General features: G+C 33.3%; 1 pseudogene; it reads right to left on the reverse strand.

The window, feature by feature from the left end:
- Positions 1–292: 292 nt before the first annotated feature.
- On the reverse strand, positions 293–808 carry LOC109676838 (stathmin-like; annotated as a pseudogene).
- Positions 809–18,325: the final 17,517 nt, after the last annotated feature.

Genomic DNA, 18,325 nt, shown 5'->3' on the forward strand with positions numbered 1-18,325 from the left:
GAGCCAAGACAGTACTACCCATTAACTCAGTATATCAAGGTACTGAAGTAGAAAAGATGCAAGAAGAAAAATAGCTACATTACAAAGACCAACACTTTAGAAAAAGAGTTAAAAAACTTTTAGTCTATCCCTTTTAGCCCCTAAAACAACATTTTACAATCTGGATCTACCAATACAGTCCTACATCAGCTTCTAGAATATTTGTCCGGAAAGAAAAAGTAAAATGACACTGGCCAGTATAGTCTTCAGATATTTATGAAGGGGAGGGGGAGAAAGTCATTCTCAGAACAAATTAGTCAGCTTCAGTCTCCTCAGCAAGGTCTTTGGATTCTTTATTTTTCTGCCCCTTTTCAATGTGCTTATCCTCTTGTAAACCTTCTAGTTTGGCAGCGATTTGTGCCTCTGGGTTCTCTTTGTTAGCTTCCATTTTGTAGGTCAGTTTCTCTTCTGCCATTTTACTGAAGTTGTTCTCTTGCTTTCTGGAGCACTTCTTTCTCAAGCTCTCTTTTCTCAGCAAGTTGCTTTAAGACCTCAGCTTCTTGGGACTTGTGTCTTTCTTCTGCAGCTTCTCATTTCTTCTGAATTTCCTCCAGGGAAAGATCCTTCTTTGAAGGGGAACGGGTGAAATCTGGGACAGATTCTGACAAAGGCTGAGAATCAGCTGAAGAGCCAGGCCTGAGGTGTGCTTCTCCAGTTCCTTCACCTGAATATCATAGAGTGTGGCCAAACACCTCTGACCCAATAGGGCTTTCTCTACCAGGGGATTCTGGTAAGGTATAATTTCAGTCTCCTCTCTACTATGTACCATGGCTTCTTCTGGTATTCAGGTGATTTTTAAATTATTTTATTGAGGAAATAATCTTATTATTACTTTCATTATGCTATTCTGATTTTGATTATCAAAGTTTGAGGCTTTATTGTATATAGGAGAAGATGGTCCTAGTATAGGTGTTTTATGAAATGGCTCAGGATGATTTTATGCAGCTCCCAGAATTTACCAGGTTACTTTTATGGAGTGGTAGATAGTCTCCTATTGTTTGTTCAGTTCAGCCTCAAATCAAAGCCATACTCCCTTATTTGCTTCAAGAACAGAGAGAGGTGGCCAGTTTTTCTTGATCTTTGTGTAGATCTAGCTCGTTTTTCTCAGTTGATCTTCCTGTAGACCCTCTGCAGATTCAAGAGCAGGGAGTATTAAGGATTAGGGGGAAAACACAAAGTTACATGGCTCTTGCTCATTATTATCTGGCATTGGGACCATCTATATGATTGATATCTGAGTTCTGGCTTTTTCTTTTGTATAATGTAGGTTTTTGTTGACTCTTGCCATACTCAGAAAGTCACACTGCTGCTTTCTTTTGTTATAGTCAAATCACATTTTAATATTTTATTATTACATTTGACACAATAATTATAAAATTAATGGGATTCCTTGTGATATTCCATGCATGCATACATCCTTCACTGAACCTGTCCATCCACCTTGCTCTACTCTTATTCCTTCTCTCCACCCTCTTATACTTTCAGGCCATTTTTTTCCTTCACATATGAGAGACAACATGTACTACTTGTGTTTTTTGTTATCTACTTATTTTGCTTAAAAGATGTCTTTTAGTTCCATCCATTTTCTGTTGAATATGCCACATTTTCTTTATCCATCCATCTGTTGACAGGCACCTTGGCTGATTCCATATCTTAGCTATTGTGAAGAGTTCTGCAATAAACATGGGTATGCTGACATTGATTCCTTTGATTATAGCTGGATATTTTATGACAGTTTTATTTTTAGTGGTTTAAGAAACGTCACACTGACTGCACTAATTTACATTCCCATCAACATGTTGCAACGTAGAAGATGTCTTCTCCTGACAGTGTCCTTATAACTTGATAGTTCCTGACTTATATCATTCACTCTTATATAGACTCTTTCAACTTAGGTATCTCACTCTTCCAAATGCTCTTCTGGAAATGGTTAACTTCCAGTCTTATGTCCTCTGAACCCACAGAGAAGTTCATGAATATTTACCCCACGGATTTTTGCAAGAAGGTGACAATCTCCTGAGTGCGCTAATCTGCAGGGTTTTCACACTAGGCTTTTGGAGCTCCATTCCCCTAGGAAGGGTGTGTGTGAAGTGGGTGGGGGTCCATAATATCTCAATAAATCTCTCCAAAGGAATTAAAAGAATTCTCACTAGGGATCACATCTGATCAGGCTACCCAATTGGGATTTTAGGGTGTTAAATCTGGTGATGGGATAAATCTTTCATGAATGCTTACAATGTCCCAGCATATTCTACATTGATGGTCTGGCAACCACTATCCAGCTCTCAGTCTCTGTTGAAGTCCCAAGGCAACAATAAAATTGCCTTTAAACATACCTTGCAAAATAACTTGGAGAGCTTCCCATCACCTTTCTATATTCCAAACATTTTTTATAAGGTAGGAGCTATTTTTTTCCTTGAGAACTTGATATTATTTGCTCATAAAATATCTGTGTCCGATTACCTCTAAGGCATAAATTTTATTACCATTTTAATGTAGGTTGTAGTTGTTTATATATTCAGGTTTTCTATTTTCAGGTAATTTTGTTAATTTATAGCAGATGGTTATAAATCTTGTACAAATTTTGTTTGCTTGAATAAAAACTTTTTTGTTTTTGAAAATAATTGTAATTTATAATTAAAATTTTCTCTAAATAAAAATTCACTTAGAACTTGGCATATATGTATGCTTTTGTAAATTTTTAGACTTACATACATTTAGCTAATTTTTACTATAGTTCTATAGTGATACTGCCTGATGTCATTGAACATGGTCAGTGTATATCAACTTTGAAGTACTGTTTGTTTTCCTTTGTGGTTTAACATATGATTATTTGTGTGGATTTCCATCTGCTTAGAAAAAAAATTACTGTGTGTGTTAGTGGTTAAAAATTTCAGTATATCTTTACCAGATATCTTTTTTGAATTATTGTATAACTATCTAACTCTTTAATTTTTGCTGTGTTGCTCTACTTATTCTGAGACAAGTATGTGTTTAATTATGCTACGTCTATTTTTCAACATTTTTTTTCATTACTTTTCCTGCTAGGTGCATATTTTTTGTTACTTTGAAGTGATCATTGATTAGCTTTTTTATTGTGGTAAAATAAGTATAACAAAAATTTTAATCTTAACTCTTTTTGTATAATTCATTGCCTTAATTGTACTTGCAATGTTGTATAGCCATAGCTATTACATATTTCTAACATTTTGAGGTAGTATCTGTGTATAGTAACATTTTGGAACCCTTGTATTTCTGTACCATCTTTGCAGTTGTTATAGATATATTTAAAGCTATTTTCCTTTACAAATATTAAACTTTATTTCTGTTGACCTCAAACTGTGAATGTTATGATAAGATTGCCTTAGTTCAGACTACTATGACAAAACACTGTAAGCTAGGTGGCTTAAAAGTAGGAACTTGTTTTCTCACAGTTGTGAAGGCTCAGGATCTGATATTAAAGTACTTTTGTGGTCAGCTCTCTTGAGGGCCCTCTTTCTGACTTGCAGACAGCTGCCTTCTTATTGGTTCCTCACATACTAGAGGGAAAGCTTTGGCATGCCTTCTTATAGGGATAATAATACCATCATAGAATTCCCACCTCTAAAATTTCATCTAAACCTACTTATTTTCCAAAGGCTTCACATCAAAATGTTCTGGAGCCTATGTTGGGGGCTTCAGCAAGAGCAAAGATCTAATAACTAATGCCTGATCATTGTAGGTTGTTTGATTGCTGTAAACTTTCACTTTCTCTTTGCAAATTTTTGGAAATTTCCATCTTTCTTGGTAGCTTTAGATTTTGTTACAACAGGTTTATGTGTGTGTGTGCGTATTATATTTCAATATTCTGTTGGATATGTCTTCCTCTCAACCTAAATTTTTGTGATTTTTTTTTAAATCACAAATTGATATTTTTGGTTTGAATGCAATATTCATTTTCCTGACAATATTAAAATACTGGAATCTTAACATCTGTTATATTTCATTGTTTCTGAATGTTCTTAAATTCATTGAGTTTCTTTACTTTTGATGCTGTGGGATTCCTTAAATGATCAACAGTTGTTGGTTGTGTGTCACCTCTGTAGTGGATTTCCATGTTTCATCAACTACTGACTCTCCTTACTACACACTGAATTTTTGTGAGGAGAATTATGAGAGTTGTGCTGTATGTGTTCTTATACTTTTTGTCTTTACAAAGAAATTAGTGACAAGAATGTGGACATTTGCAATTATCTTAGTTATCATCTACTTGTTATCATCTGAAACAACAACTGAACAGCTTATACACAACATAAGTTTATTTCTCATACAGGCTGGAAGTCTAAGGTCGGTGCCAATATGTTAGGGTACTCATGAAGGTCCCTCTTTGGCTTATTGATTGCTGTTTTCTTCTAGAAAGCTTAACAGTTAGTAGTTCTCTGGGCTCACTTTCCTTATGGCACTAACCCAATTCATAAAGACATTGCCTTCATACATCATCTAATTACCTCCCAAAAGCTCAGCACCCAAATACTATCAAACTGAGATTAGGTTTCAATATATGAACATTGAAAGGACACAAATACTCAGTTGATAAAAGAGAAGGACTTTATCTTTTCATCTTTGGGGCATGAGAACTCATCAAATATTCTTTATGCCTACTTCCTCTACCTGTTTCTTGGTTCAAGAGGCAAGTACAATTCAAGAGTGGCCCAAGACACACTGGTATTTTGAGTGATGTTTCAAAGATTTGAATTTGCTTCCCATGATACACCAATTAATCATGTTGTAAATTACACATAAATTTAATTTTATGGCTGGTACATATCAGGCATGAAGCCCTCTTTTATGTGGTACACTATTTATTTTTGAACATTTGTATGGTAGACTCCTGATTCTGTTTGTACTATTCCTACATTCCATGTCTACCATTGTTTTCCAAGGTGGTTTTTGATTTTTTTTTAAACATGATTTATTTTGTTCTAAAGATTTGGGAGAAAGTGCAGAACCTATAATTAATGTTGTTTTAGCCATTGTAATTTAAATCTTTTCAAGCCTTTATGAGTCAGTAAACTACTGCTGTTTCTTCATAGGTGTCAGTAATCAATGTTCAGTGTATTACCAATCATCCATACATCTTTTTTGCAGTGGTATTATAGGAATACACCATGGTTTATCACAATAAAATCTGGATTCTAATGAATGTTTAAATTCTGTAAATTTTAGAGTATTCATCATGTCTTGTTTCTGTCTTATAATTTTATCTCTTTCTTAAAAAGGCAATGCTAAACAGAAAAATCCACAGTGTAAAATTGTGCTTTATAGCCCTCTAATAAAAATCCACTGAGTTTGTTTTAGGAAATTGAGCAAAGATGTGATAGTATTAATTACAGATCAACAAAATGTATTGAGTTTCAAAGTTAGTATTTAGTGAGAGAAAGAAAGAGAAGAAAAGAAAAGGAAAAAAGAAAGAAAAACCAAGCTTAAAATGTATTGTTTTGGAGATCCTCAGTCAATGCTCTTCCATCTCTCTGATGCCCAAAGGTAGCTATGCTAAGATATATGCATTCACACATTATAATTAAAATAAAAAATATGCTGTCAACAAGCAGGACCTTCTAAAACTAAGAGACACAAGAATCATAAACAAATTCACCCTATGACTAAGGTAAAATTAAAAGAAGGAGACAATTACAATTGAGTTAAAAAATTAAACTTTTGTGAATCACCATGAGGTACACAGTCAACTAAAAGAATAAGATTAATGTTTATTAGGTATTCCCAAATCCATTATCCCAAGGAGGGAGACTATTTTAAAGAAATTCAAATATACGTGCAATGGACTGAATGTCCAAGACCTTATTCCCCAATCAAATTCATGTAGTGAAGTGTTAATCCCAATGTGTTGATATTAAGGGATGGGACCATTGGGAAATAATTTCTTTATGAAGGTGGAGCCACTGTGAATTGATTAGTGCCTTTTTAAAGGGACCCAAGAGAGTGTTCTGCCTCTCTTACTACTTTGCAAGGATGCAAAGAACAGTGAGTAGTCTACAAAAAAGAAGGTGGCCCTCACCAGAACTCAATTGTGGACTTTCAGTCTCCAGAACTGTGAGAAATAATTGTTTTATATATATATAAACTATCCTGTCTATGGTACTTTGTTATATCTGTCCAAACTGACTAAGCAATTACACAGATTCAATACCAAAATGGATTTACTTAGATGGCATCTTAGTAAAAACACTTTCCTATTTTCTTTTTGTAATGTTTTTTTTCAGACTGATTTTACCTACTTCATTATTTATCATGATTCTCAACATTTTAGAACCCCATAGAGGTAGTTATACCTAACAGGCAAGGTGTTAAGATAATTAAATGAAAGGGTAGATGGGAAGTGCTTATATGACATATTATAATTCATCAAATGATTTAGAAAAAGAAGCCATAAATTGGAGATTATCGTATAGATAGTGCTAGAACTTGCTTTATATTTCAGTTTGCTAATAAAATGACATAAAAGAAATGCCTTATTATTTGAAATTATTGAGCAGATATCTGAACATAGTGCTAGGTGGGTCAAGGACTCAGTGTTAGACAGAGGTTTTTCATCTATAAAGGAATATGATTTTCTTGGGAGTCTGTAACTGAGTAGATAAGTCAGTAGCATACAGTGATTCCACTTGTTTGTTTGAATCTCTAACCCAAAAGACCAGAAGAGTTTTTCTAGTGTTATAAAACTATTCAGCTTCCACAGAGCTCTCACACAATGGTCTTTCTCAGGGAGTACAAGTATTTCAGGATGACTTGAAGCTTTGGTGGATATTTAAGGAAAAATGACATGAAATCAATATGTAACTTTATCAAATTTTACAGATAAACTTTTTCACCCATCAATTTAGTATAGTTGTGAAACCAGTTTATTGTGAAAGATTTTCATCGCAACTTTTTAAACAAACTTAATCTCAAGGACAAAAATTCTGGGTTTTTTTTGTCTATACCATTTATGAGTACATACAGAATTCTGTACTTGTTTGCATCTGTATACATATACATGTATTTCCAGCTCTGTGTGAGAGTTAATGAAACTGGCCCTGGAGTATTTTCTCTCTAACTGAAAGAAATACACAACAATGACCTGAACATATCATGCAAGTTCATGGTAAAGCACATTCTCTGTTTTTTCATTTTAGGATAATGAACACATTCAGGTCATAGCTTTGTAAGGTGCAGAAAATAATAAAAGGAAAAATAAAAATTTCTATAGATCACATTCCTCATCTACTCAGACAATCTGCAAAGCATATTATTTTGTATCTCCATAGGCTTTTGAGAAAATAGGATTTTGAGAACATCAGCTGTAACATCTTTCAACACAGCCTCTACAAGAAATCCTGCCTTTGGGCTGAATTGGAACATAAAACCAATAGTGTGTGTTCATATTATCCTTGATCTTTAGATTTATATTTCCTGTAATCACTTCCAATACATATATATTATTTGAGCTATGAATACCTGTGATATCTTCTGATTTCTTCAATAAGAATTATATTCATGCTTCTTTCATTCCACTACATTTTCATAAACTTTATGCCATGAAACATGAATGTAACAGATTTTCAAATATTCTCATAAGTCTGATCTTTATTTTTTGATGATCTATAGTACCACATTTAACAGTGCAAAAATTTAAGAATATCAAACCTGTGAAATACTCACTACTATAAGATTATATTAATAGCTAAAATTCATGTTGTGGTTGGTGTATCTCAGGAGTTTAATTTCAAAAGTACACTATATAGTAATTTGTATTATTAAGCTGCTCTTAATGAAGTTGACACATTGGTAAATGAGCACACAAGAAGAATATTCCAATATATTTAATTTTAAAGTGCAAAATTCAGTGGAGCACTAAAGCAGTATCATCTATGGTTTCCTTGGGTTTTAATTTGGGCTCCTATAACAGTATTAGATAGTAGGAGCTTAAACTACATCTGTTCACTTTTCAACATTGTGATGGCTGTAATGTGATACCAGGGTGTCAGCATTGTCAGGTTCTTGGTGGTGTCCCTCTTCTTTGTTAACTGATGGCCATTTTCTAGTTATTTTCACATGTCAGGAAAAACAAGCTCTATACTTTTCCTCTTCTTTTAAGCACATTAATCTTGCCAGATATGGTGGTTCATGCTTGTTGTCCTAGCTATGTGGAAGGAAAAGGTAGAATAGTGGCCCAGGGCTGGTTGTCTAAAACCTAAGACCACATATCTGAAAAAAATAAAAAAATGAAAAAGGACTGGGAGTGTGGCTTAAGTGGTACAAAATGTGTGTAAAAGTCATAAGGCCCCGAGGTCACTCCCCATGACCAGCATATAAACTTACATGTACATGCATATATATGTGTGTGTGTGTGTGTGTGTGTGTCATTTATATATTCTTTCAACTGATGAGAATATTTGGGTATTAACTAAAACTATTTGGGTATTATTTATGAATTAAATAAAAATATTTTGGTATTAAGTAAAAATATTTGGGTATTAAATTAAAATTAATATAAACAATTAGATCATAATTAAAATTGAGAATAAAAATTACAAGTTCAAGAAATATTAAGAAGATAAAATCAAAGAATGTTGATGTTTTGTACATGAATGGAGTGAAAGAATTGAAGATAGAATAGAACTGAATAGAAGAGAATTGATTAGAATAGAATAGAATAGAATGGAATGGAATGGAATGGAATAAGACAGACTAGGATAGGATAGAATGAATGGAATAGAATAGAATGGAATGAAATGGAATGGAATAGAATGGGAGACTATTAGGACTCTGAGTTTTATTTCCTAGAAACCTGATATAATAAAAGTTACTTCCCCCAAAAGAATAGATAGGACTAGATCACGTTAGGATGTCCATCTACTTAGTAACATTGATAGAATTAGCTGGACACTGCTTGAATTGGTAGTTTGTTGATTATGTAAGAAAAAATCTAGTAAGTAATGGGACATATGAATCTCATCAAACTTTTTCCTTTAAGGTAAAGTGATCTTTTTAATATGTACTAAACACGTCTTCTCTACAAATCATGTATAGTCTTACTAACACCAATATCTAAGTCTAAGCAAAAATAGAAAGTACAAGAAAGTGATATGGAGGTTTAGAGGAATGTATAATATAGACCCCCATATAGATGGGATTTCAATATTTAAGCCAGGAGTGAAACCCAGTGCTTAAATGTATGACAGTATGTATAAACTTTGATAAGCTAGTAAGATGACGATAAAAGAAAAAGTTGCTGAGTTTGCCAACATGAAAGTCATGTGATCAAGTTAGCAAGGGCAGTTTAATTCTAATGTATAAGAAGAAAAATAAGTTTTCCTAAGCTGAGAAGTATATGAATATTGAGAAAATGAAAGGGTAAATATGTCTGCTCTGTCATACATGTTAACATTATGTATGACATTGATCAGGCTGACAAGATGGTGAGTTAATATGTAGAGTGTGTTCTATTCCATAAAACCTACCTCAAGAAAACAAGAAATCAGAGGAATCATGGCAGGAAAACAGATGCAGGAACTGACTGGAATTCTAAGAGAGACAGAAAAATTTGCATACTGATGTGGGGAAGAATTAGCAGCCCAGGATAGAAGAGTTCAGATACCACATTCAAAAAGCAGGATAGAAAAAAGCTTCCAAATTTTTGCTCATTTTTCTCTTTGAAAATAAAGGAAAATAATTGGAAACCAGTGGAAAAAGAAAATCAAATTAACATTGAACTGGTTCATAGTAACCACAGAGGCAAAAGAAATGAAGTAAAAATTTCACAATGCTGAAGGAAAATTATATCAAAAAAGCAATTTCAATAAGTCATTTAAATGTGATAATGCAATAAAGATCTTTCTTATTCATAGGAAACCTCAGGAGATTCATCATGTAAACATCATGTTTTAAAAGAACTTTGAGGAACATAATTAGAAAGTGGAGTGGTAATTTCAATTAAATAAGGCATAATAATCTACATAGAAGCAATGCAAAGAGAATAATATTTGTAATATGCTATCTTGTAATTTAATATATTATATTGTCTCTTCAAAATCACAACACACAAGATATGATGGTCCTATAATAAAGTGCAGAAGTGAAACACTATTCTAGCAACTTTCCATTTTTATGTTCATACATATTCACTGTTTTTGTAGTAATTGTGAGTTTGCTTATGTGTTTCTTTACATGAACACCTTTTCAGAAAATGATATTATCTTTTCAGTGTGTACTGAACATTATTATTCTTAGGTCTACTATGTTAATTTCTTTAATGCTTGTGACACACTGATTTCCCAAACTGATAGAGTTTAGCAATTAAGATTGTGTGTGAAAACACAGGTCATAACAACTTATTTGGCAGTATAGCTACTAATTATTATATAAATTTTCTAATTATAGTTTTTATAAGTTAGAAATTAATAAATTGTGATTAATAATACAGTAAGAATGTAAATAGAAAAGGACTGAGAAAAACAAGGCATCAAACGTAAAAAGATAGCAATATGAACCTTACAAATGATACCTGAAAAAAAATAAAGAAATTTGAGCAATATTTAAAAAGACTTATAGGGAGTTCTTCATGTAATATTGATAGCCAGATTTGAATTAAACATCCCTGCAAAGATATGTTAAAGAGTGAAGACAGAGCGAGTTCTAGAAGTTCTAATAAAACTGAGGAATTACCAGCCAATATTGAGGAGGGGATAAGAATCTAAAAATATGAAATTTAGCCAGGTGTATCCACAAGACATTTTTCCATTGCAAACACCTTTCTGGGGCTTGAGGAGCTTCATAATCAAGTCTGGGTTAGGAATCCGATTCCTGAGGACAACAGGAGTGAAGACTTTGAAGAACTTTCTCTACCCTATTTCTAGATTATTCCCTTTATTCTGTCCATCATGCAAAAAAATTTGCAGTCATTTGAGTTTGACCTTAGTAACCATAGGGATGTGGTGGGGCTGCAGGACTAGTTAACAATAGTGGTCAAGTCTGGCATACCTGCTGTGAGCAGAACTCTTGAAGGGTTAAATTTAGGAATGTAATTAGAAAGTATGTCATTTCAGAGACCAAAAAACTCCTTTGCTTGTCCCAGACCTAGATGTGCAACAAAAGCAATAGCACCTGTATGGAAGAAAACGATGTTAGGATCCTACATGTAAGTCCTGTAAAAATCTGTTTCACCCAGCTGTATTGTTTCCCACACTTGACCCTTCAAAATTCAGCCGGAATCATGACTAAATATCAAAAAACACATAAAAACTGTACTGGATAAAAGAAATCAGAAATTAATGAAAACTTAATAAGATGCAAGATTATTAGAATATTTGATAATTTTGTTTATGAAATATATTAATGTTACATTTTCTGAATATGATGAATTATATTGCATTTCTATAGGAAAATGTGTCTGTGCTTTTTTTTAGCAATACTAAATATTTAGGTATGAAATGCTTTTGTTTTTCAAATGTTTCAAACAAATGATAAGTTTATATGTGTGCTTGACAACACAGAAATATTAACAATTAATGAGTCTATATAATTATTGTATAATGTTTATTGTACAATTTTTGCATCCTCTTTGTAGATTTGATATTTTGAAAATAAGTTCTTAGTAAAAAACAAATGATGAAAATTCATCACAAATATTTCTAATATTTTACATTTATTATTTTATTTAGTCTCCATCTTGACTCATGCAATTAGCTCAATAAATTATACAATCATAATAATGTATTATTTTGTATATTTAAATCTACAGATTTAAGTTTTATGTACTGATTTGTGGAGATATTTGATCATTCAGTAAGAGATGTATAACCACTGAATATCATATTAAGAAAATGCAAATCCTTTCAGGATAGCTTGCTGCCTCTGATATTAGTACATCGTCATAGAGGGTCTAAAACTATCACAATATATATATTTCATTGACATAAAATTTAGAGTCTGTTTTTGTCACTAATGGTTAGATTCTTGTCATAGTGACATCAGCAACATGGCAGAATAATATTCTTAGCACACATAAAAAGTATCAGTGCCAGGTGGTGGGATTTAGATGAGGTGATGGATGTGTCAATTAGCTTGATTATGGTACTTGTTGCTTAATGTATACAAATTTCACTACATCACATTTTATATCTTAAATAATTTTTGTTAACTACACCTCAATAAATCTGGGAAAACAATTATCTCTATAAATCTAGGCTAAATCTAAATTCCTAAGTTCCATTAATTTACATTAAATAGTATATTTCTGTAGAAAGAAGGAAAATATGACATACTAAAGTAATATTTTGAGTTACATGAAAAAGGAAATTGACATGAGGTAACTATAACCAAAATCTTATAATATGACAGGGAAATTTAGTATTACTTTTATTACCAAGGTTTCCTTCTGAAGTTCAAAATAAAGATCCTAATTTCTTGAGGGAATATTGTTAGACTTAAGACATTGTTAAGAATTAATTTTGCATTAAGTTAAACTGAAAAATTACATAAAAATATTTAATTAAATTAAATTAAAATATCATCAAGAATTTACCATTACATACTGTGTGATATATGTGTATATATGTTGTAGCTAATGCAAATTCATTAGTACTAAGGATTCAATGAGTCTCAGCAAAACAAACTAGAAATATTCACCCAAAAATAAAGAAACAATAGACATTAAAGATCTTAAGATCAGTTCATATCACAATGTACTATTCTTAGTATTGGCCATCAATTTATTAAAGAAAAATGGTTGCTATTTTATGTTCCCTTTTTCCAGTGATTTTGTTTTGAAGGGTAATAGTGATGCATTCCTAAGGGCATAAAGAGAGAAATAAGGTCAATCTTTTAAAGTTAAAACTTAGATCAAATATTTTTAAGATATAAACATCAAAGAGCCAGCCTTATAAGACTTGAGTCAAACTTAGTCGAATAAAATGAAACAGGTAAATGAAGAATATGTTCTCAAAAAATGGAATTTCAAACTGAAAGATGCTTATTAAAGGTACCTAGAAAGGCAGAGAATGGCACCATTTGTCAAAGCTCCCACAAGGGTAAGGGATCCTGAGGGTGTGCATGAGTTTTCCCTACACTTTACACAAGTCAGTCAACGTCCATCCCTCCCCCAGCTGTCTGGCTTTCCTGGTTTGGAATCTGTACTCAACAAGATGATTGCTTTATTAGGAGCTTATAAGAAGGGGTTGCTGACTTTTATGTTTTTTTAAAGAATTAGACATTAGCACTAAAAACATTGCTTAAGAAAAATACTGGTAAAGAAAGGTCTATATGTAACATGACGGAGATTTGGTAAATGGATATAATGAAATTTCATTTCATTGGGGTTAAAGTATAAGGGGATTCATGACCCTACTCATTCCCCATCTTTATCCTGGAGGTTCCACATTCTAGACTAATTTTAGACAAATAGTCTAGAAATTGGAGGAGGCACTCACCAATTATATAAATGTTATTGTCAGGAACTAGTCACACACCTCACTAAGTAGCAAGGGGGTAGTGAAAAAGGTGGAATTGTAGTTTAAGAGTGCTATGGCAATAGAAGTTAAAACAGACATTGCCTGGATAAAGCTATCACATAATCCGTCAATCTAACTTGTGGGCATGCTAATTAAAAGGAGTAGGCTCCGATGGGGAGGGTTTGTAAAGAAAGTGAAGATTGTCTGGAAAGAGTGACTGGTTTCCATGGAGCATTCTAAAAGCACCTCATGGACTAAGAGGATGGTGGTTTTATAAGGTGCACACAATTTTCAAAACTCACTAAACTGTAGCTTGAAAATGTGTATACTTTATGGTATGTAAATTACTCCTCAACAAACATGCAAGGGCCCTTAAAAGGAAGGAGAGAAAAAATGTTCTATGTAATGCATAACAAATTACCCCAAATTTATCAGCTATAAACATTTAGGTATGCTTATAATTTGGTAGTTTAGAACTTGGGAATGTCAGCTGAGACTGAGGTCGTGTTTAGATTATACTCACCTGTGTCCATGATGACCCACTCACATAGCTAGCTGTTGATGCTCCATGTCAGCACAGAGCTAAGCAGGGGTTGTTACCTAGCATGTGGACTATCCAAAATGACTGAATCAACTAGTCAGACATTTAAGTGGTGGTGTAAGGAGCTTAACAGAACTTTCTCATGCAATGGGGCAAAATCAGCCTCATTTTTTAAGACCAAACCTAAGAAACCACATGGTCTCACTTTGTATAAATTTTATTAATTAAAGCCTGAGAAGAATAATGGGAAAGAGCATATATCTCAACTCTCACCTGGATGAATGTCACAGAATTTGAGTCCCATTATTATAAGTTACAGGACTGAGTCCACTGAATAGAAATTATTTGCATACTTTTCACAAGAAAGATCATTCTCCATCCCCTCATAGAAATATACGTGCACATGCACACACAACACACATATGCACTACTATAATTTCATTATTTGAGGGTATCAGCTCATTCTGGGTATCTCACCAGTTCACCTTTAGAACAAAATTTCTCTATCTGAATAATAATTACCCAACAACAGTAGTTGAAATCAATCATTTTATTCTCACAGAATCCATAAGTGCAAGTCAAAGGAGAAGCTTTTTTTTCCTGTACATTGTCTAGAACTTCATCTTGGAAGAACTGGGTTGGTATGGGTGAAACCCAATAACTGGGCACTAAACTCATCCTAATTCTCCTTCATCCATGTTGGAGCCTGGGATGGAAGAAGGCAAAGGATAACTAGGACAGTCATATGTGTGTCACATCTCCATCACTATGTGTATGGCCTCCTCACAACAGAGTGTCCACAGAGTAATTAGGGATCCTACATGGCAGTCCAGAACTCCAAGTAGGAAGGTCTTAGTGACACATCACCTTTCAGTAAGAGCACTCCAAACCTCCCTGCACACCTGATCCAGATTATAAGAGAAGGGATCACATGCCCCATCTTTGAATAAGAGCAGCGTTAAATTAGAGCTATATTTTAAAAGAGCTTAAAAAGTGATTGTGATGAGTGAAGGATATTTCTTTTAGAAAACAGGAACCAGAATTACCATCTCAATGATATGCTCACTGCAATGTAATTGAGGCATTTAGTTACTGGGCTACAATCAACTTTCAAATTTGTTTACTATTTTTGGAGGGGCTTCCACCTCTCAAACAGATACAACCACATCACCAGGACCAAAGAATCTTGATATTTCAAGACTTTCCCTTTGACAGTGTTTCACTATATGTGGAAAACATTATTCACTCTAACAGCAAGTTCTACACTGGAAAGATGGAAAATGAATCAGGTAACATAAAGCACTAGGAATTTCCAGAAGTATTTACCAAGGAGTACTTTGATTAATTGAAGGATCTGTCTCAATTCCTTGTTTTAGTCTCAAAATAGTCTCACTAAGTAAGCACAAGAGCATTACTGTTGCCATTTCTCATCAGAATGATTGAGGTATTAAGTGGTTAGGCCATAGTATCTTGGCACTCTGATTTGGAATCTTGATAAATAAAACCCTAAAGTAGAGTTAGGGGTTTAGAGTAGAGTTAGGCGTTTAGAGTAGAGTTAACTCTCCCTGGCTCAAGAGGGAGAGCTCCTTTCTAGTGAGCCTGAGGTTCTGAGTTCAATACATAGAACTATTATAAAAATACTATAAGTGCTTTATGTATTTTTAATGTGAATTTGTTTACTTTTATTAGTTAATAAAAATTCATGTTATGCCAAGTCGTGGCCATTAGTACCCTAGAGCATTTTTTTTATTACTTGTAATTGCTAGCATTCATTCTGTTTTATTTCACATCTTCAGAGGTTCTAACCATAAAAACCCTGCTTCCATGTCCTAAAATCCAGCTAATTCTAACCTCTTCTTTCCTACTTAGGTCACTTCCTTATACTTATATCTATTTGCCTGGTGAGATATTGAGTGCTTCTAAGTAAATAAAGCCACAGATTACCTCTATCTTTCTGGCTAAATGCGTGAGAAAAGATCAGAATAATACATATTGAAAAAACTTCATAATTGATAAACAGATAAAATTATTTGTCCAAAGCTGATGAAGGGCAATCTTCTTATGAGACTCATTAGTTTATTTTCAGCATAAAAAAGTTACCATGGAAACACATTATGACAATATATATTCTCCTTTTTGGCAGAAATGTAGATTAGAATCACCTTGAAAAGTTGAACCTCAGGCTTTCATCAGAGCTGTGCATATTTTCTGTGCTCCGATATGACATTATAAAATAAAACCACGTATTTTCTTTTCATTTTACATGATTTCAATAAACTAAAGTAATAAAACAAGACTTCATAATTAATATAAATCAGATTATGAAAGGTCAGAGGCATGTTATCAAAGAGGAACTCATGAATCAAACTTTAACGATGGGGGATTTCACAAATCTTACTTTGGATACATTAATTCTATTAGGAAACAGCACTTGTTTCCATATTTCATTACACCTGACAGTTTATAAATACAGTTGTTTCACTGTTGTACATTTACTTTTTATACTATTGAATTTCTTTTTCCCTTTGTCTTATGACCCATGTTTTAATTGAGAGGCAGCATAATTTTGGTTTTTTTTCAAGAAAATAATTTTCAGTATATTCTGATTAATAAAGTAAGCTTGCTGTATATTGGAAAATAAAAGCAATATGAGTAATGTGTACTTACACTTTGCATTTAACTAAAAATAGCATAGAAAGTGTACTTTACTCTTCATACTCATATTTAAATTTTGGTTACTTTGCAAAAATTGCCATTCATGGATTATAAATGGATTGAAAATAGGCAAACTTGAAGAACATCAAATTGTAACATTTGACAAGTCTATTTGAGAGCCTGTATATTTGGAAAAATCAGTTTAAACAAATAATCAAAAAGTTAAAGGTCATTAGAAATATCTGAATTCTCATACTTTAAAAAATCAAGCAAGGAAACAAACACAGACCAGTTTTCATAGATCATAAATCGTGGCTGTTTTCTCAAAGGTGATACCAAGTTTTAACACTTTGATATCATCTAATCCATCCTTTTCTATAGTAAATCATGTGAGTGACTCTGGGAAAGGAGGGTCCCATATGCGTTAGAGATATGAGATTTTGGGGCTTCAGTAAAAATGAGCAGCCAAGTCTTGAGTTCTTGTCTCTTGTCTTGTGCCAAATACTTAATAGTGAGTGAGAGCAAACAGCCCCATATACCTTGGTTTTCCTTATGTGGTGACAAGTCTAACCTCCTCTATGAAAGTCATTTGTGAATCTTATTTTTTAGGGAGCCAAACATGACAAACGCCAACCTTATATTATGGGTGTTATGCTCATTTGTTTAACAGTTGTGGCTTCTCCTAGGTTAGGAAGAAATCTTTGGTTTTTATACTTTTTGTAAATTGCCTGCAGAGGTTTTTATTCTTTTTTTTCAGGCCAAGATATGTATTTCTTTTATCTTATAAGTTCATAAAAGAAAAGCTTTTGAAAGGAACTGATCATAAAAGTTGAAGTGGGTCTCACTGGATGTGTTTATAGTTTTCTTCCTTCAAAATTGAGAGTCCTGGCTTACAGACATACTTAAGGTTAACCTTGAGGAGTCTCAAAGAATTTACTACCCTCTCTTAAAAGTTCAGTTCCTTTTATCAGCAGACTATGCTATTATGGTCTGTATCCAAGACATTAAAAGTAAGTAGAAGGTTAAAATACAGAAAGAGTATACCACATAGTTTAATTGCTCTGATTGGTCAAAAATTACCTGAAATTATTTCTTCATTATGATACATTTAGAGTTAGATTTCTGAAAGGAAGGAAAAATAATTGTCCTTCCCTATCTGTGCATACAGGTAACTGAGGATATCATGAGGAAGACAGGGTGTCTTATGCTGACTTTTTTTCACAGGTTCTATCTCAGCCATAGGGAGGAAGACATTTCCATCCTCAAAATCAGGAGAAATACTTTTGAGAGATTGAAACCTAAGTTGTGAGCAAGAATACAGGTACTAGTCTGCTGGGCTCTATAAGCAGTAATAGAGTCCAGGAGTTCTGCTGCACTGATATTTGGAAGAAAAATGCTTCTTGCTTTTGAAGGGTTTAGATCAAAAGATAAAGTTTGGATGAAAGGCTGATGAAATTCTACTGTTTAATACCATCTGGATCTCTGGTCCATGGCAGCTTCTGATTAAGGGAAGTGGGAAGGCAGAGACACAACCTAAGAAGGAGAGTTTACTTAGGATATTGTCATTCAAGCATCTCTAGGGAATGAGAACCAATAGGACAAG

The sequence above is a fragment of the Castor canadensis genome, chromosome 3, assembly GCF_047511655.1.
Source record: "Castor canadensis chromosome 3, mCasCan1.hap1v2, whole genome shotgun sequence".
Lineage (NCBI taxonomy): Eukaryota > Metazoa > Chordata > Mammalia > Rodentia > Castoridae > Castor > Castor canadensis.